General features: G+C 45.7%; 1 protein-coding gene across 1 annotated transcript in view; it reads left to right on the top strand.

Moving 5' to 3' along the window:
* The window catches only part of LOC126545421 (uncharacterized), an 89,447-nt gene that overhangs the window by 15,541 nt on the left and 55,714 nt on the right, over positions 1-18,192 (top strand). The gene's annotated exons all lie outside the window — the stretch shown is intronic.

An 18,192-nucleotide genomic window follows, 5' to 3' on the forward strand; every position in this document is an offset into this window, starting at 1 on the left:
ATATCTGGCTGCATGCTTCTCAGCGCCACAGTGTTGTGCCGTTCGCAGCTCAACCCGAATGCACAATGCTATTCACGCGCACGAACCATTCGTAGTAACGCGTACCAGAATACTGACAAGGAGCGAAGTTATAACGAAAGAGCCGACTATGTATGGCAGGCAGGTCTGACAATTAACCGAAAAGCTTTGTGAATCCGGCCCCACGTCTGCGCGTGCATACTGTGACCTCGAGAGCTCAGCTAAAGAAAATTGAATCAGCGTGGTTTGTATGTCTCGCTTAGGAATGACAGGAAATATCCTAGGGGTTCTGGACTGAACTTCTCGGTTATACGCCTTGTTTCGCGAGGCCTTGCACTATATAGGCTTCAATCTGTGCGTGTACACAGGCGCGCCGACGACCGAATTAAAGTGAGCTTGCAAACTTAGTAACAGCTACAGTCTGTGTTGGTGCGTTCGAAAAACTTTAACTCTTGGCTGGAGTGAATGCGTTCTTCGCGGCTTTATTACCGCTTAAAATAAGAACAGCGCGGGAAACAGGGAAAAACGAAGAAAGAGGCCCACATCGCTGTATATGTTTCTTCATTTGGGCCCGTTTCTCGTGCTGTTCTTATCTTAAACATGAACTACCAATATGCCCAAATATCTACCCTTCAGAAGCTTTATTTTCACCACCCGGAAAGTGTAGCGCTTCACCGCGGCAGCAGTGCGTGATCGAAGGTCCCATCACAGAGCTCAGTTCGTCGCCGACTGTTCATCACGTTTATGCAGAACGACGGTTGAAATGTAGACTTAGGACTCCATTTTAATGGCCAGTCTCCACACCGCACGGGGTGCTATCTGCCATCGCAACTCGCTCGGGATACTGGCGCACCAGGTGTGCGTGACCAGCTGCCGCGGCACACATGGCGCTCCTGGCTCTTCGAGGCAGCCAGCGGCGATAGTGGATTGCGCCGTGATAAAAATTATGTAACCAAAGGCACGTTACTCGACTTATCGCACACATGCTGCCCCTCTGTGGACGCTATACTGCATGTGAGATGTATAGTCGCGAACCGTACAAGATATGTTTTCGATTCAGAACAGTCCGCGATTAGCCCCTGCAGACGATGCTGCTTTATTCCAGCTACATTTACAGTAAATAACTCTCGTAGACAGATGGTCTTGCATGTGACGTGTGACGTTCTATTCATCGCAAGCAAGTAAGGTTGACGGAAACTCAATCCCGTTGTACAAGAAATAACATGGCTGGCATTGTCGTCTTGATTTTTCTTTTTCATGTTTCGGCTATAGCCTAGTCCATCAGCAAGCTTCATAAACAACCCCGATGACAGAAATCATTCCGTTATAGCTACAGCGTGCACTCGATTGCATATGTACGTCATCATCATCAGCATCATCATCATCATCATCATCATCATCATCATCATCATCATCAACAACAACATCATCATCATCATCATCATCATCTTTCATGTCCACTGCCGGACGAAGGCCTCTCCCTGCGATCTCCAATAACCCCTGTCCTGCGCCAAACGATTTCAACTAGCACCCGCAAATTTCCTAATTTCATGGCACCACCTAGTCTTCTGCCGCCCTCTACTGCGCTTCCCTTCTCTTGGTACCCATTATGTCACCCTAATGGTCCAACGGTTATCTAATCTGCGCATTACATGACCTGCCCAGCGCCATTTTTTCTCTGAATGTCTATTAGACTATGGTCAATATACGTTTGCTCTCTGATCCAAACCGCTCTCTTTCTGTCTTCAAGTTATGCCTAGAATTCTTCCTTCCATCGCTCCTTGCGTGGTCCTTAACTTGTTCTGAAGCTTCTTTGCCAGTCTCCAAGTCTCTGCCCCATATGTCAGCACCGGTAAAATGCACTGATTGTACACCTTCCTTTTGAATGATAACGGTAAGCTCCCAGTCAGGAACTCACAATGTCTGCCGTATACGATCCAAACCATCTTTATTATTCTGTGAATTTCTTTCTCACGGTCAGGGTTCCCTGTGATCAATTGACCCAGGTAAATGTACCCCTTCACAAACTCTAGAGGCTGACTTCCGATCTTGAACTCTTGTTCCCTTGCCCGGTTATTTATCATTATCTTTGTCTTCTGCATATTAATCTTCAACCTCACTCTTACACTCTCCCTGTTAAGGTCCTCAATCATTTGTTGTAACTCGTCCGCAGTGTTGCAGAATAGAAAAATGTCATCGGCAAGCCGAAGGTTGTTGAGGTATTCGCCGTCGATCCTTACTCCTAAACCTTCCCAGTTTAATAGCTTAAGTACTTCTTCCAAGCACGCAGTAAATAGCATTGGAGAGATTGTGTCTCCTTGTCTGATCCCTTTCTTTATTGGTATCTTCCTACTTTTCTTGTGTAGAATTAAGGTGGCTGTGGAATCTCTGTAGATATTTTCCAGGGTATTTATGTAAGCGGTCTGTACTCCTTGATTACGCAATTCCTCTATGACTGCTGGTATCTCTACTGAATGAAATGATTTTTCGTAATCTATGAAAGCCATATAGAGAGGCTTACTGTACTCTGCGGATTTCTCGATAACCTGATTAATGACATGGATGGGATTCATTGTAGAGTATCCCATCCTGAAGCCAGCTTGTTCCCTTGGTTGACTAAAGACGAGTACTGGCCTTATTCTATTGGAGATTCTTTTGGTAAATATTTTATATAATACTGCGAGTAAGCTAATGGGCCTATAATTTTTCAGTACTTTAACGTCTCCCTTTTTGTGGATTGGTATAACGTTGGCATTCTTCCAGTTTTCTGGGACGCTTGCAGTCCATAGACACTTCGTATAGAGAGCCGCCAGTTTTCCTAGCATTATGCCTCCTCTATCTTTGATTAAATCGACTGCTATTCCATCCTCTCCTGCCGCTTTTCCCTGTTTCATGCCTTACAAGGCCCTTTTGACCTCATCGCTAGTTATAGGAGGAGTTTCTGTATACTGTTCATTATTCTTTCGAATAGAGTACTCCTGAGTCCTCTGGGTACTGTACAGGTCAGTATAGAATTCTTCCGCTGCTTTTAGTATACCTTCGAAATTGCTGATGATATTACACTGCTTATCTTTCACTGCATGCCAAGTTTCCTTCTGACTAATTTCACGCTGCGTCCATTTTTTACTGCTTCCTCAGTCTTTCTCACGATATAATTTTGAATATCCCTTCTCCTTGTTGATTAGTTTCGACAGTTTCGCGAATTCTATCTGATCTCTTGAGTGGAACATTTTCATTTTTTGTAATTTCTTTATTAGGTCCTTCGTTACTTGAGAGAGCTTACTCATGGGTTGCCTTGGTGCGTTACCTTCCACTTCGATTGCTGCTTTTGAAGCCAGCCCAGTTACAGTTTCATTCATTACCTCTATATAGGCTGCATATCTGATTGCAATTACCAGCTTGGATTGGTCTGCTTTTACCCTTACTGCCTCTAAGTTGACCTGTTTTTTTCTTGACCAAATTTACTCTTTCTCTGTTCAAATTGAGGTGAATCCTAGCCCTCACTAACCTATGACCACTGCAATTTACCCTACCTATCACTTCTACATCCTGCACTTTGCTGGGATCGGCAGAAAGTATGAAATTTAATTTCATTCCTTGTTTCACCATTAGGGCTTTTCCAGATCCACTTTCTGTTGTTACGTTTCTTGAAAAAGGGGTTCATTATTCTCAACTTATTCCTTTCTGCGAATTCTACCAGCATCTCTCCTCTAGCGTTTCTAGAATCAGCGCCGTAGTTGCCAATTGCCTGTTCACCCGCCTGCTTTTTTTCCACTTTTGCATTGAAGTCACCCATTACTACTGTATACCGAGTTTGCACTTTTCTCATCGCTAATTCAAAATCTTCACAAAACTGATCTAGTTCCTCATCGTCGTGACTGGATGTTGGAGCGTAGGCTTGTACTACCTTTACTCTATACCTCTTATTAAGTTTGATTACGACTACTGCTACCCTCTCGTTAATGCTGTAGAATTCGTCAATGTTTCCCGCTATGTCCTTATGGATTAGAAATCCTACCCCGTATTGCTTCTTATCAGGGAGACCTCTATGGCAGAGGACATGGCCGTTATTTAGCAATGTGTAAGCCTCACCAGTTCTTCTCATCTCACTAAGGCCGATAAAATCCCAAACAATGTCTGACAGTTCCTCAAAGAGTCCTGCTAAGCTAGCCTCACTCGAGAGGGTTCGGGTGCTAAACGTCGCAAGGGTCAGTTTCCATTGGCGGCCTGTCGGGACCCAGAGATTCTTAGCACCCTCGGCTGCGTTATAGGTCTGACTGCCGCCTTGGTCAGGTGCTCCGCAGCTGCGGAGCACCTGACCAAGGCATTGGTTAATTGTGGATGTCATCAGGGAGGTTGTGGCCGAATACTGCACCAGGGAGGCCAATTCCTGTTCTCGTGAGGGATTTCCTTTGTTCAAGCTTAGTGTGCCTTCCTAATTTGGTTGTACTTGAATTAGTACAGCCCCACTCGCTCTCAGCATCTTTCGCCGGTGTCAGGCGTCACTCCAATCCTGCAGATGTAGTGCCCTGGAGAATGTCAAATAAAAAAATAAAAAAAACTGGAGGGGGGGGGAGGGGGGAGGTACTTAAGCGCCCTAAAAACGCCAATGAGCCGAAGAAAGGGGTCACATACCTACCTTGCATGCTGAGAAATTCGACAGCTTTGTCAAAAGTTCTAACATCCGTGGTGTAGGTTTCTGATCTTGCTTCACACCTCTGTGGTTCGTAATTTTGACAAAGGCATTAAAGCCACCATCCGCCACGGTGGCCAATGGCTGTGGCGTTTTGCTACTAACGACGAAGCCGCGGGTCGGACTCCCGGTTGCTGAAGGGGGCGTAATACAAAAATCCTGTGCACTCAGATTTCGCTGCATGCCATATAACCCTACAGGCAGTAAAAGCTTAATGCGGATAGATCGCCTCAATGCAGTATCTCTCGTGGTTTCAGCATAGCTTTGGACCGCTAAAGACAACTTTATCAAATTTCCAGCATGTAATTCCATATGGCCTGAAAAGACCTCAATAATTTCCGTAACGTGCTGCCGAGGTATGCTCGTCAAAAGAACCTTGGCCCTTGATTATATAACACTAAACCTACCTCACAGTCCTCTGAGTCTCAATAAATTCCAATAGTATTCAAAAGCACCGTATCTAATTGATGTAAACGGGAGTGAGTCCACGCTATATGCTAAGTTAATTTAGTCAAGCCCCCATATAGCAATCCCACTTAGAGAGAGCTTTCAGTTACTACGAACAGTTTATCAACAACCAAAGTGTTTCCAAAGAAATTTCTAAGTCAGCCAGCCGTTTATAACAACCTGGTGCTCTGCCCAGCTCGGTTACAATGAACGGAATGAACTATAAGATAAATAGAAAATAGAAAATAAAATCTATAGCTGAAACTGAAGCGCTGTCTCTGTGTATCTGTTTCTACGTCCTCGTTCAGTCGCGCTTATACACCGTATCATGGATTCGTATACGCCAGGACTTTGCCCACAACCTCGTTGACAGCTTGGCCCAATTGCAGGTTAACCATTGTCGGATGGAAACTACTTTAACAGAGCTCAAACCCAAGAAGAGCTCGTGTGGAGCTCCTCTGAAGCACCTCAAGGCGACAGACTTGAGTGGCCGACTATAAATTAGATAAGCTACACTCGGCTTAGTGTATGTGAAAATGAGACCTAGACTCAAGTATTGTCTCTCTCTTTCGCTGCGCCATCTTCCTCCCCATGTGTAGGTTGGTAAACTGGACAAAGTCTAGTTAATCCACCTTTCCGCCATTTCCTCTTTTTTCTCTCTCGTTCTCAAACCACAATTTCTGCCACGAAACGTGGTGGGCGTCATTTTTGGACATAAATCTTGTCTTCTTCACCTTGTTGAGTTCTGTATCGGTAGCCGCAAGGGAAACTTGAACTATAAACGAACTTCTGGTGTATAGCAAAACCATTTTGTGTAATGAAGGTGTTCGCTATGCCCGGGCTCGGCTGTATAATTTATTTGTTTAATTATTTATTATATATTTTTATTCGTTTATCTATGTATTTTGTGCACGCATCGCGTCCACATACATCGTTCGAGTCGGGCGGAGCACGCGCCCTCGTGGAAAGCCCTCAGAAAACATTGTCTCATAGGACGAAATCAAGTTTATATTGCTCCCATTCTTTTCCTTTATTTAACTGTGATGCCGTACTAAGCTGCCGCTCACAGAAGCTATGTCATAAACTAGCACGGGCGGCTAAACGCTTGCTAGCACCGACCCAAGGACGTAAATACCCCGCTTTCATCAGATAACAGTGCCGCGCCCCGGTGCTGTCGCGCACCGGTATATAGGGAGCTGTAATCATCGAGCACAAGGCGTTTTCCGCCTTGGCGTTTGCCGCCTAGTGCGTGACCTGAATATGTAGCCGTATTTAAGCGGCAGCGACACGTTGCACCAATAAGATAACCAAAAATCTCCCACGCATTGATGTGGTCTTGCCGGCAAAGGTCGCTGAAAGGGTTGTGCTGGCATTGCAGGCCTCAGGCGTGTAAGAGAGAGCTTCTCGGAGCGTTGGTGGTTTCGAATGGCTAACGCTATCTAGGCGATTGATCTCGGGGCAGACCTGCCTATAAGGAGAGTGCATTGCAATGGAAACGTAAGCACCGGTAAGAGCACATTGCTGCCATTACGCCATGCAGCCCCGGTCAGATCTTAATCTCACGCTCAGAAGACGACTTCGAGGAAACGATAGTCCTTGTTTGCATGTATACGCGCGTCAGGGACACTTAGGGTCATGCTCATGAACGGTTCGGCCTCATTTATACATATACGCTGATTGCATGCATCCACGTCATCGATGTGGTCATATACGCTTGAGTATAGACAACCTTGTTGTAGCGAGCCCATTCTGTTCCCATGCTTATGCAGACGCTGTGACGCTTAGAACGTTCGTTGAACCGCCTCGGCAGCTCGTATGGATTTAGAATAGGCAAAAATTTTTTTTAGAGAATAGGCTAAGAATCCCTGGCTCCGGACAGGCCGCCATTGGAATATGAACCTGGCAACGTTTAACGCTAGAACGTTATCTAGTGAGGCGAGTCTAGCAGTGCTATTGGAGGAATTAGAGGGCAGTAAATGGGATATAATAGGGCTCAGTGAAGTTAGGAGGCCAAAAGAAGCATATACAGTGCTAAAAAGCGGGCACGTCCTGTGCTACCGGGGCTTAGCAGAGAGACGAGAACTAGGAGTCGGATTCCTGATTAATAAGAACATAGCTGGTAACATACAGGAATTCTATAGCATTAACGAGAGGGTGGCATGTCTTGTTGTGAAACTTAATAAGAGGTACAAAATGAAGGTTGTACAGGTCTACGCCCCTACATCTAGTCATGATGACCAGGAAGTCGAAAGCTTCTATGAAGACGTGGAATCGGCGATGGGTAAAGTCAAAACAAAATACAGTATACTTATGGGCGATTTCAATGCCAGGGTAGGCAAGAAGCAGGCCGGAGACAAGTCAGTGGGGGAATATGGCATAGGCTCTAGGAATAGCAGAGGAGAGTTATTAGTAGAGTTTGCAGAACAGAATAATATGCGGATAATGAATACCTTTTTCCGCAAGCGGGTTAGCCGAAAGTGGACGTGGAGGAGCCCGAATGGTGAGACTCGAAATGAAATCGACTTCATACTCTGCGCGAACCCTGGCATCATACAAGATGTAGACGTGCTCGGCAAGGTGCGCTGCAGCGACCATAGGATGGTAAGAACTCGAATTAGCCTTGACTTGAGGAGGGAACGGAAGAAACTAGTACATAAGAAGCCAATCAATGAGTTAGCGGTAAGAGGGAAACTAGAGGAATTCCGGATCAAGCTACAGAACAGGTATTCAGCTTTAACCCAGGAAGAGGACCATAGTGTAGAAGCAATGAACGACAATCTTATGGACATCATTAAGGAGTGCGCAATAGAAGTCGGTGGTAACGCCGTTAAACAGGAAACCAGTAAGCTATCGCAGGAGACGAAAGATCTGATCAAGAAACGCCAATGTATGAAAGCTTCTAACCCTACAGATAGAATAGAGCTGGCAGAACTTTCTAAGTTAATCAACAAGCGTAAGACAGCGGACATAAGGAACTATAATATGGATAGAATTGAACAGGCTCTCAGGAACGGAGGAAGCCTAAAAGCAGTGAAGAAGAAACTAGGAATAGGCAAGAATCAGATGTGTGCGTTAAGAGACAAAGCCGGCAATATCGTTACTAATATGGATGAGATAGTTCAAGTGGCTGAAGAGTTTTATAGAGATTTATACAGTACCAGTAACACCCACGACGATAAGGTGAGAGAGAATAGGCTAGAGGAACTTGAAATCCCACAAGTAACACCGGAAGAGGTGAAGAACGCCTTGGGAGCTATGCAAAGGGGGAAGGCAGCTGGGGAGGATCTGGTAACAGCAGATTTGTTGAAGGATGGTGGGAACACTGTCCTAGAAAGATTGGCCGCCCTATATACACAATGCCTCATGACCTCAAACGTACCGGAATCTTGGAAGAACGCTAACATAATCCTAATCCATAAGAAAGGGGACACCAAAGACTTGAAAAATTATAGACCGATCAGCTTACTGTCCGTTGCCTACAAAATATTTACTAAGGTAATCGCAAATAGAATCAGGAATACCTTACACTTCTTTCAACCAAAGGACCAGACAGGATTCCGTAAAGGCTACTCAACAATAGACCATATTCACACTATCAATCAGGTGATAGAGAAATGTGCGGAATATAACCAACCCTTATATATAGCCTTCATTGATTACGAAAAAGCATTTGATTCAGTCGAAACCTCAGCAGTCATGAAGGCACTACGGAATCAGGGTGTAGATGAGCCATATGTAAAGATACTGGAAGATATCTATAGCGGTTCCACAGCCACCGTAATCCTCCACAAAGAAAGCAACAAAATCCCAATAAAGAAAGGCGTCAGACAGGGAGATACGATATCTCCAATGCTATTCACAGCATGTTTACAGGAGGTATTCAGAGACCTGGAGTGGGAAGAATTGGGTATAAAAGTTGATGGAGAATACCTTAGCAACTTGCGTTTCGCTGATGATATTGCCTTGCTTAGTAACTCAGGAGACCGATTGCAATGCATGCTCACTGACCTGGAGAGGTAAAGCAGAAGGGTGGGTCTGAAAATAAATCTACAGAAAACTAAAGTAATGTTTAACAGTCTCGGAAGAGAACAGCAGTTTACGATAGGTAGCGAGGCACTGGAAGTGGTAAGGGAATACATCTACTTAGGGCAGGTAGTGACCACGGGCCCGGATCATGAGACTGAAATAACCAGAAGAATAAGAATGGGCTGGGGTGCGTTTGGCAGGCATTCTCAAATCATGAACAGCAAGTTGCCACTATCCCTCAAGAGGAAAGTGTATAACAGCTGTGTCTTACCAGTACTCACCTACGGGGCAGAAACCTGGAGGCTTACGAAAAGGGTTCTGCTGAAATTGAGGACGACGCAACGAGCTATGGAAAGAAGAATGATAGGTGTAACGTTAAGGGATAAGAAAGGAGCAGATTGGGTGAGGGAACAAACGCGGGTAAATGACATCTTAGTTGAAATCAAGAAAAAGAAATGGGCATGGGCCGGACATGTAATGAGGAGGGAAGATAACCGATGGTCATTGAGGGTTACGGACTGGATTCCAAGGGAAGGGAAGCGTAGTAGGGGGCGGCAGAAAGTTAGGTGGGCGGATGACATTAAGACGTTTGCAGGGACAACACGGCCACAATTAGTACATGACCGGGGTAGCTGGAGAAGTATGGGAGAGGCCTTTGCCCTGCATTGGGCGCAACTAGGCTGATGATGATGATGATGATGATGATGATGATGATAATGATGAAAAAAAATTTTTTACATATATTCGTGGAGTATTTGTCTTATTCGAACTTTAACGCGTCGTGCTAGCGAGGGTATATGTTGCCGCAGAACAATGTTGTAAGTATTTAAAATAATTTACTTGAAGGCCTATCCACACTTGGGAACGTTCTTTCTAATAATTGAAGAACATGATTCCCAGCGAGTTGGTTAAAGTGTAGCTCGGTGTGAGGGCTTCCGACAACAAAAAGGAGGCGACAGAGTGGCTTAACCAGGAGTGGTTTTTTTTTTTTTAGAGCGGAGCTCCTAGGCGCCCGTTCCTGGCTTGAACGTCGGCGTCCCTTGGCGTAACCGCGCGAACGCGCTCGTGCCTCTGCTCGCGCGTTCGCCGTCGTCTTCTTCCACAGCCGGCTCCGATGCCGCTCATCATGCCAGCGTTCACATACTACCCTCCTTCTGCGAAGGTGGGGACGGCACTGGCCCATTGCCAGTCGGTGCGGTGATTTCGGTCTCAAATTCTTTGCCTCAATATATCGCGAAATGAAAACACTCAGCGAGCGGCGCTCAAATTGCGCATCAGCGAGTATCGTAATTGCCGGACACTTTTTTGCTCGCATTTTGCTTCAGTGTTGTCTGTACTCCAAGCTTCATTTCGGCGCATACCATAATATCGCGCTAGTCTTTTCCTTGTGATTTTCTTTCCTCTAGGAACCTTGCGGCTCGTTTCTGCAAGAAAAGCTTACCACAGTTTGCCGCATCTCAGCAAAAACATATGCCATCGGGAACAATAACATAGAATAGAACCTAGAACAAGAACCTATGTCTAGGATACGCTGATTTAATCTGGAGCCCTCATCAAAAATGCCTTATCAATAAAATAGAACGCACACAAAAATTAGCAATTAGGTTTGTATATTCGTATTACAAAAGGCAGTCCAGACGATGAGCAAAACGAGAACAAGGTGAAAGCAGGAGTCAACGCTCGTGTTCTCGTTAACACCTTGTTCTCGTTTTACTCATCGTCTTGAATTTCCATGTCCCGCATTCCCCGTGTTTTAAAAGGCAGTCCAGTATCTCAGGTCTGCTCGCTAGGGCAGACCTAGAAAATCCATCTGGCAGAGAAGAGCAATTTCACAACTAAAATTCATCTATCAATTATACCATGGTCATTTCCGGATAACACGATCTCATTACCTGCAAGATCCTCCAAAACGCTCCTCCAAAACGCTCCTCCATTCCAAAACAATCTATCTTCCCCCAAGTCGTGTTAATGTTCACAAACATTCCCTTTTTCCGTCGACCATTTCCCAGTGGAATAAGTTAACTAACGATATTGTGTGTTGCAATAACATCGACTCTTTTATTAACCGCATCCAGTGTATTGACTTTTCCCCATGATTTTTTTTTATTTTACGTTTCATTTCATCCTTGCATTTCTGTACCACTCCTGCACGGGCCGTGAAGGGCCTGCAGTATATTAAAAAAAAAAGAACGTGCCCTATGCCTCTACAAGACGCGTCATAGTCCTCCCACGCTCTCGTCGTGCAGCGTGTTGCTGCTACCAGCTATACCAAACGCTTCCCGCGTCGCTACCTGGGATGCCGCCTCTCCCGCGCCTGCTTTGCATATAGCCACTGCCATCAGCAGCGGCCATCTTCTTTGTCATGTATCCATGACTACGATTCGCATTAGCAGGCACCTGGAGACTTAGGCACGGTCGGAGGCGCGATGGGTGCAGTCATCATTAATTGCACATTTCATCGCAGAAATTTTGTGGTGAACGTAAGATACGACAAAGCGAATGCCTCTAGCGTACTTTGTGCTTTCCGAGAATCGCCGGCGTCTGGGAGTCCGCGAAATCGCAGCAAAGCAAGCGGCACTTGCTTCGACTGGTGCCGCCGTGTTCCCATCGTGTTTTTCATTGTGATATATATTTAAGAAACCTTTAGCCAACAGGCGGTAGGCGATTGGGGAGAGTATGTTTCCCAGCGTTTCTTGGTAGCCCAAGGTGATAGGGCCGCCGCTCGTCTCGCATGGTTGTGAGCAATGTCGGCCAACTTTTTGCTGATTGTGAATCGGCCCTAATGATGCCTTCGGGCGATTATAGCTCAGTCAACTCTTCGCATCTAAGAAATAAAGAGAGCAATAGAAAGTGATAAAAGCACGAAACAATATATTTTTTTGTTATTTTCTTTAACGCCAAGAGAATGGGTTGTCAGTTATATGCATTGCATCTACGGCAGGAAGTTGAATATGGGTTGTGTATATATATATATATATATATATATATATATATATATATATATATATATATATATATATATATATATATATATATATATATATATATATATTCTTTCCTAAGACACCAATATCTAAGAGAGCTTATTTCACACACAGTGTAAAACATGCAAAAACAAAACAACTATGCCCCCTTCTTCCTCCGCTTCCCTTGTAATTCTCAAGATTTCCTTGAAATTTCTGGTGACTAAACATGCGTGCAGCGTTTTATAGAAAACGCGTGAAATACTTAACCAGCCTCACGAACGCCGACTGTTGACACATTCACGCTTACTGCGGTGCAAACGTCGTGAATGCTGCATTATTTACTCATCGTTGGCAAAGCTTTTGAATCAATTCTGTTCTGCAGTCATCGATTTTACGCCGCCCTGGTGGCCCCCGTCCTTGCAGCTCCCTCAGCGATAGGAGATCCGGACGACCTCTTTGATGACACTGACGCCTTAGTTGCCACACTGAAATAGGCGGGTGTAAGGGAATTCGAGAAGTATTCTTCTTACTCTTGCGCTGTAAAGGGTTTATTTATTTGTTTGTTTGTTTGTTTGTTTGTTTGTTTGTACTGTGTATACCCGGCACAATTCAATAAAGGGAATCTTTTTAAAAAAAGCACACCTGCTTGCATCTTGTGGTACAAATGAAATGATGATACTTCGTGATTATACTCGAATGCAAATCCGTTCACTGCAGGAAGGAAAGCCACGCACAGGCCGTGCGTCGTTCTCTTCCTATAATATATAGGTAATCGCCGAATTTTGCCTCTCTCTTTAGCTGAAAGTTTTTCCAATTTTCTTTCACTCGCACGTAAGCAAATAGTTCTCCGTGAAGGATTGTAATTCACGGATAGTGAGCGTCCGATGTTCAATTTTAGTGTCTGTATGAAGGCATGACGGTTACCTAGGCACGGTTCAATAACATGGTCAGATATCGCTCTCACTTGGGCTGCTCTTCAACGTCGGCATCTTTCTAGGCGCTGGGACAGGGATGTTCTGTTGCCTCGGTGCGAAACCCGTCGCCACACCTTGGGCGGAACTCTTGCTCCGGCTCTCAGCTTTTTTTCTGCGATATCAAACAGAAAGTTAGTGACCTATGAATGAAGCTGTCTCAAACATATTCGTGGGCTCGAATTCACTTGCTCCTCCATGAACTTTTAATAAGATGGACGAGGCTTTGCCGATGGAAAGGGATATATTTTGCCCTATCGGCGATTTTCTCCTTCTGCCCGTAATGACGTCAATGACGCGGGTGGTTACGCGGTTGCTAAGCTAGCATCGTCGAGTGGGCAAGCAAAAAGAAAAAAATAGGCGCGCATGCCACCCAAAGTTGTTTACGAGCGCCGTAGGTATGTCTGGTCGTAGCAATGAAAATCGCGTGGCCAGTGAAGCCTCCCATCTATAGCGGCGGAGGCCTGGGGTCAGCCGCGCGCGTCTCCCGGCGCTGGTGCGGAGGGTGAACGGCCCTCATCCGCTGACGTCCCAACTCCCAAGGCCGCGCTGGGGCCCCTCGGTTGAGTGACCGTGGGTGCCGAGTGTGTTTGCCTTCGATCCGCCAGCGCCGCGAGCCGCGGCCTTCCGCCTATTCCGGTCAGGGCTGCCGCTACGGCGGGGGAAGAGCCGCCGCCCGTCATCGGCAGCAGGCGCGCGTTCCCCTTCTAGCGAGCGGTGCGCGGGCTCGTACCCGAGCACGGCTTCGTCGTGTGTGTGTGTGAAGTGATTTTTAAAGAGAAATGGAAGAGATAAGTGCTTCGTCAGGATACCCTGCACCGCTGAATGGCGAAGTGGGATTCGCGCCGCCAGCACATCAGTGCGACGAAACTGTGGCGTACACGTCGGGCTATCTGCCAGCTCCGTTCCCGATTCTTGTAGCCATGCACGCGTGACGGGTCAGAAAGAAAGGAACGCTACAAAGAGTTGGTCCGAGCGGCGCTGACTTCCGGCTGCTTACGCAGCCAACCCCGAAGGCTTGATACACACGCAAGGGGTTCGCGAGCAAAATAATAAATGCTTCGGCTGCTTACTCATAACTTTTCTTCTGTATATGCTATGCATTTCTTCGTCAACGTCAATGCATTTTAAGTCGCATCGATCATACCAACAATGTATTCCTCAAAGCAATCGAGAACGTACAAATATTGACTGCAATTCTTTTTTTCTTAATAGACATAGAATGCGCTGGCACATTAGCAATGAGAAGGCGGAGTCCAGAAGCACAATCTAAATAACCTAATGTGATGCTTATTTTAAAATGTGTTTGTGCTTTCTGATATCGTTGAACGTAGTGCGATAGATAGAAGAGGGACATCTCCATACAGATAGAGAAAGCTCAATGAGGTGAGAAGATTGACAGCTCCCATTGACGTACACTGTACGCGAAGAGCCGCGATTTGTTGTTGTTGTTGTTGCCAAAGAACATGGCTCGTACCGATTTGGGCTCGAACTTTTCTTGGCTCGGAGACCAGACGAAAATATGCAGAGAAATCACTTTGTGTTCAAGATCGTGCGGTCAACGCGAGAGCAACTACTATATTCGCGCACTTATCATTCAGAGGATGCCGCCTGAAGGGTGAGGTTACTTTCGAGAAACCAAAGCTACTCGTTAGAAAAAGCTTAGTAGCAAAAGCTCTCGGATTATTTCCAGGAATTCTGCAGTGTTCGCCGCGATTGTAGCAATACATTTCTCGTCATGACCCCAAAACCCACACACGTGTTAGTCCCTTCAATCCTTCGTTGTATTTACTATATGAACTTCAAATTGGACTTCTTGAGGCTTTCTTCCGTTTACAGGTTTACTATCTCTTACCACCATTCTTGTAGCATTCAAAAGCGCACAACCATAACAGACAAAAAAAAAAAGTTCAAGTATAGCCATGGTAAAAAGAAGAACGGTTGATTAAAAAAGAAGAAAAAAGAAAATGTATGAAAAGGACAAAAAAATGTGGTTTTCGATATTTGAGTACAAACAGTATACTTTTGGTTTGAATCGAAGTAGTGGGTTCGGGAATGGGAGAACTCATCTGCTCGAATTTTCAATTCCGGCCGCAAAAATTGATTACTACTACTATTGGAGTAAGCCTGCCGTAGAAAAGGATCTATGCATGTAGTCTGCTGGCAGCTTCAAGTACCTATTATAATGTAATCACTAACTGCTCAGCTACCTTTCATATTTTGAATATTTACAGATTAAGCTGTCCATTTGAACGAACTCGAAGATAGCATTGCTCAATGAAGTCCTTCGTGAAAAACATTCGCGGAAGACTTCGTAAGCCTCTTTCTCCCTGTAAACGGCTGTCTTGTTTGGATTCGTTTACTGAAGTTCGTTAAGGACAGGTGCCGGCCAATCGCGATAGGGAACATGGTGAATAGGGAAGGCGGCCGGCCAATGATGGAATGCTTTTATAAAAGGAAACCTTTGTAAATTCGGCGCCACCTGTAGGGCCCGTATTCCAAAACAAAAGTTCTTATGCTCGAACTGTTCTTAAGAGCTAATGCCTGCTCTGATGCCGGTCACTCAGAAAATGCGCTTACAAAAAAAAACTATGGGCTCTGCCTTTTCTGCCACCCCTCCAATGCTGGTAGAGTTTTGTTGGTGTGTAAGTATACTTATAATTATGTATATGTCGTTTATGCGAAATACAAAGAAATGTCAGGCGCGCACTACGTCACGCACTACGTCATACATACACAGAGCCACCACCTAAGGGCTTTTACGACGCCGCTCTAAAGACGCAACTGTTGTCGAAGAGCTGCGACGGAGCGCCGTTTAGACGCGGGTGGCTGTTAAATCGAGCCTCGACGCGAGCGACGATAGGCATTGTCCGGGGCGCAGTCCAAGGAGGTGCACAAAACGAAACACGTTATTTTGTAATTTTGTAAGCATGCTTCCTAGTTAATTATCTGAATGAAACTTGGAAGGTCTAAATATTTATTCTAGCTGACAAACATGGGGCTCTCTCTCTCCCGTACAAGCCCATGTATTGACAGGAGACTGGAATTCCACAATATTTACAAATTTACTGTGAACTACGTAATTATGAAAAGTAAAGGAAAGTCGGCGTAATGTCAGAGTCGCCTTCGCGGCTAATTGTCATATAACTTGTTTCGAAATAGTTTCATAAAACAAGAGTTACAGCCATTGTCCGTAACCATGCTCCCTCTGTAGATGCCCATGTTTGGATAGCAGGTGGGAATTTGTAACGTTTGAAACTTCACTGTGAAATAATTAATTATGAGAAGCAAATGAAGCTTGGCGTAACTATAGAGTCGTCTAGCAGCCAATTTCAGTATTTTTCCAATGTACCTAGGTTGAGAGCTACAGAGCATTTGCGAGAAAGCTGGCTTTTCCGCAAGGCGTTTTCTGTTCCGCCGTGATTGCTCAGTGGCTATGGTGTTAGGCTGCTGAGCACGAGGTCGCGGGATCGAATCCCGGCCACGGCGGCCGCATTTCGATGGGGGCGAAATGCGAAAGCACCCGTGTACTTAGATTTAGGTGCACGTTAAAGAACCCCAGGTGGTCGAAATTTCCGGAGTCCTCCACTACGGCGTGCCTCATAATCAGAAAGTAATTTTGGCACGTTAAACCCCATAATTAAGTTAAGTTTCTGTTCACCGCCATGATTTCTCCGGAGGGTAGCCATGGATAGCTTCGCTGCAACATGCTCTCCAATTCACCCTGTGAAAGTGGTTTGACGGCGAAGCTGTAAACGACAACTAGAACGTTTACCCATTGCGAAATAGGTTGAAATTATTCACATGGAGACATTGATACGCACTTTAAATAATTATTAGCCTAGGACGTCTAGACGGCGGGAGACTTGGCTTGCCCCGCTACCTCGTGCACCTATAAAGAGTGGACCATGGAGAGAAGAGAAATTCGCCGCGCCTCGTATGCACGCTGCTCTTCAGGAGTACTAACTATCGGTGGCCTTCCCATAGCACTGTCGCAACTCAAATCAGTTGCTAGGCGGGCTCTTCTCTCACGTACGAAAGTGTAGTTATGCTCCTCCGTGCTTCGTATGCCCCAGTCAAGCTGCCGTCTCCGTGGCAGCTTGCGCAACAGTAATCTTTACCGGGAAACGTATGCGGGGGGCGCTACGTGCTTCGCATTGCATGGGAGCGCAGGGGCGCCTTATCATCAATTATGTGGTTCGGATGCGTGTTTTGAGCTTGTTCTTTGTTTAAACGTATGCTGTTCTGTCGGTTGTATGCGCAATTCCAAAGAATGTATGCACTGTTCGCTTCACTTTGCTGGGTGTTTGTAGCCTCTGCCTTACGGGAATGTGAGCCATTTCATTTGGTTGTATGAGCCATACATGATGATAGTTTTCTGTCGACGTTACGCCACGATGAAATCCCGGGATCCTAGCCATAGACAGCTTCGCTGTAAAATTAAAAGGAGGCGGGGCTCGTCACTTGAATATGACGCAGTGTTTCGGCTCCCTTGTGGAAGGAATCGGGGAAGGAACGCCGCTTGCGGGTGACTGTCTCTTTGGCAGTCGAGCTCGCCTCCTGGCCCCCAATATAGAAACAGAACAATTCAATTTCATCTATCTCCTCCAATAATGAACCGTTTTGAAAAAAGTAATTTCCGTAAAATACTCCCTAGACCTCATTTCAGAGCTTCCAGTGCAGCATCAAAATTTACAATGGAGCCTGAAACGTAAGAACATAAACCGGATTGTGCGGTAGCTTAACCATTTGAGGAAAGGTTCCCGAACTGAATAAGCCTCAGTATACGCAGCTTCCGACGCACCCGACTTTCCATGCTTTGTCGCCTTGCCAATCGCATATATACTTGTGGATGTGGACGCTTGTTGCGGCAAGTGGCGTCGGTCGAACACAAATCATTTTCTCTCCTGCCGCACGAAGCGTTGCCTTGAGCCTGGCTAACATATAGGCACGAGCTTCCGCTCATGGACCTTCGCCGCAGATTGAAGCAGGTTCGTCTTTTTTTTTTGTTAGTCGCGACTCTAGGCAGTCGCAAGTCAACGCTTGTCTGGAGAACCTGTTGGATGCCGCA

The sequence above is a fragment of the Dermacentor andersoni genome, chromosome 1, assembly GCF_023375885.2.
Source record: "Dermacentor andersoni chromosome 1, qqDerAnde1_hic_scaffold, whole genome shotgun sequence".
Taxonomy (NCBI): Eukaryota; Metazoa; Arthropoda; class Arachnida; order Ixodida; family Ixodidae; genus Dermacentor; species Dermacentor andersoni.